At 34.4% G+C, this 3,049-nt stretch overlaps 1 non-coding gene across 1 annotated transcript; it reads left to right on the forward strand.

Annotated features, from left to right (window-relative positions):
* On the forward strand, positions 1 to 107 carry LOC112091460. The gene has a single exon (XR_002902150.1). It is a non-coding gene; the product is annotated as a small nucleolar RNA R71 (small nucleolar RNA).
* The last annotated feature ends 2,942 nt before the right edge of the window (positions 108 to 3,049 follow it).

The following is a 3,049-nucleotide window of genomic DNA, read 5'->3' on the forward strand; positions in this document are numbered from 1 at the left end:
TAGCCATGTTGAGGACATCTCTGGATGAGGTCCTTGAATCACTCCCATGCCTCGTAAAGAGGCTCAAAATCTAACTGTCTCAATTGAGCGATATCGCTCCTTAACTGTGTTGTCTTCAAGGGAGGAAAGAACTTGTTAAGGAATTTCTGAGCCAACTCATCCCAAGTAGCGACACTCCCCGGAGCTAATGCTTGTAACCAACCTCGCGCCTTGTCCCTAAGAGAAAATGAGAACAAGCGCTACCGAATCACATCAAACACCATTCATCTTAATTGTGTCACAAATCTCCAAAAATACCGAGAGATGAACATTAGGGTCCTTATGTGGCAATCCCCCATATTGATTTTGTTGAACCACACTCATTAAGGCCGGCTTCAACTCGAAGTTATTAGCTTTGATTGCTTGGTGCCAGGTCCCCGAGTAATTATCATTCAACACCGTCCGGAAATAATCCCTTAAAGTCCATTGTTGATTGTCAATAACAACATTGTTGACATTGTTGTTGTTGACATTGTTGTTCTTGTTGCTCTGCTCATTCGCCATGGCTTGAATTCTTGCCCTTCTTTCCCTCCGGTTTGTACAACAAGCTCGTTTGATTTCCAGATTATATGGTAGCAAATCCAAGCTCCGACTCCTTCACATAAATTGTCAAGCAACAATGTGTTGGGAATAGTGTCCTAGAAGCATGAGATGTAATAGGATATTTATTATTTATTAAATAAAGGAGTTTATTCATTATTTTATGTGCATATATTTATGAATATTTTATGAATATCAATAAAAATTCCATGATTATTTATGTAACCTTAAACATTGTATATAAGTGTTATATACAAGAGGATAATGTTTAAGGATAATAATCAAAAAGCAATGTTCATAATGAATTTAATTAAAGTTAGGAATCTTTAATTAAAATATTATTAATACATGTCATTCCCATTTAGAATGGAATGGTGTTATCCGCACTGTTAATATGGTGAGATATTGAATGAGTGTATTTCGCATAATGAGATTGTGTGGAACAAGGACACAGACACAATATGAATTTCTAATAATTTCCGTTAAGTATAGAAATTCTAATTGAGTCTACCGATGGTCATATATAGAATGATCTTAATCCTGAGTTCTTAACAGACTCCTATTTATGGATTTGTGTCTTTTGATTTACTCGGTACGGATTCTGAGATCCTGAATCCTATTCCTTGTATTTTGGAGACATGATGAAGTAGGTAGCCGGGAATGTTATTACACGAGATGGAATCCATTCCTTCGTAAGAAAGAAGTAGATAAATAATTCTCTTGAGGGTTGATTCGGTACTTGGACCAGTAGGAGCTCCGATTCATGAATGTGTTTTATGAATCACTGTCCATTAGAGAATCAATGGTACTCAAGGATAAAGAAGTAATTAGATTGATTATTAATTTTATTGGAGCTCGGGATTATAGGTCCATTAGTCCCCGCGTCGTCCTAGTAATTCTACCAGACACAGAAAGTAAAATGGGAATTTTAGAATTACGGAATTCTAAAATTAAATACTCGAAAATAATTAATTGAGAATTAATTATTATTTAAATAATGTGATTATTTAAATTTGAATTTGAACACATCTAGATTTATCCATTTAAACTTATTAGATAAGTTGTTCAATTTAGAAATTCATATTAATTTAAGTTTGACTTAAATTCGAATTTGAATTTGAAATAAAATTGGACTACAGGATAAAGGATGATTTTCTCTTCCTTCTCTATCCAGTATTGGCGCCACACACAGGGATAGGAATTCCTAGCATGGCCGGCCACAAGGGATAAGGGATAGAGGAGAATTTTGGTTCAAAATTCAAATTGGAGATAGAGATTGGATTCTTTCTAGAAGTTTGACTTCTACTCTATAAATACTATTTTTGAGACAATTTTCGGAATGGTTTTTTGCCCAAATTTTAGAGGTAGCCGAAATTTCTCTATAGAAATTTTGGAAACAATTTTTCAGCCCTAGGAATTAATGTGGAAGACACACATCTTCGTGGATTCTAGGAATTAATGTGGAAGACATTGGTTTTCTAAACACAAATATTAGAGCAAGGACTGTTCGTGGTCAAAGAACTCAAGTTATCATCCGAGTCGGCTTCCAGGTATTTTTCCTGATTGAGTTCTTGATATATATAAGTTAATGAGATTAATTTATTCGTGCATAAATTAATATAATCTATAGAGTATCTCAAAAGTTTTATGAAAATTTTTGTTATACACAATCCGCCTCTCCACTGCACCACCGCGCTTCCGCAGCCGGATTCAATCCGGAGACCAACACAATGAACAATGAAAATTGAGAAAAGTAAAATAAAAAGAAAAGCCTAAATTAAAACTAGTCACTTAATCACAATATTAGTTCAAATTATCAAAAATATTCAATCCTCGGTAACGGTGCCAAAAACGTGTTGCAAAACTTTCAACAAGTGCACGGGTCACAAAAGTAGTAAAGTGACTAAAAAGTCGAATATCGTCCAACAAGGATTGAATTTTTGAGAATTAAACTAAGTATCGTGAGTGTTCGTGACTAAATTTTTTCTAGGCGACCGAAATCAAGGGAACTAAGTAATTGAAGCAAGAAAAGCAAATTAATTTAACTATTAAAGCTAGAACACAAGATCTAATAAAATAAGTAACTAAATATCAAAACTATGAGTGGAAATAACAATAATAATAGAGTTCTAGGGTCTTGACTTTGCTTCGCTCTCACTATGTCTTCCGATTTAGTGGTTGCTAATTAAGTTAACTCAATTCATTAAACTAAGGTTTCTAAATTAGTCTCATTACCTCTCCTGAGCGTCAAGTAAGACAACATGTGCAAATAAACAAGCCAATATCCCTATCTAACTTAGGTATAAACACATTCATTAAGCTCAGCCTTTCAATATTGATTATCTAAGCATTTGATCACCTTCCGGTCTCACAATTTCTAAGATTCTCATAACAATTACCTACGCGTTGGTCACCTCCCGGTCTCACAACTACATTAGAATGTGCTTCTCTATACCGATATTCGAACTAA

This window comes from Morus notabilis, unplaced genomic scaffold (assembly GCF_000414095.1).
Source record: "Morus notabilis unplaced genomic scaffold, ASM41409v2 Scaffold2172, whole genome shotgun sequence".
NCBI lineage: Eukaryota > Viridiplantae > Streptophyta > Magnoliopsida > Rosales > Moraceae > Morus > Morus notabilis.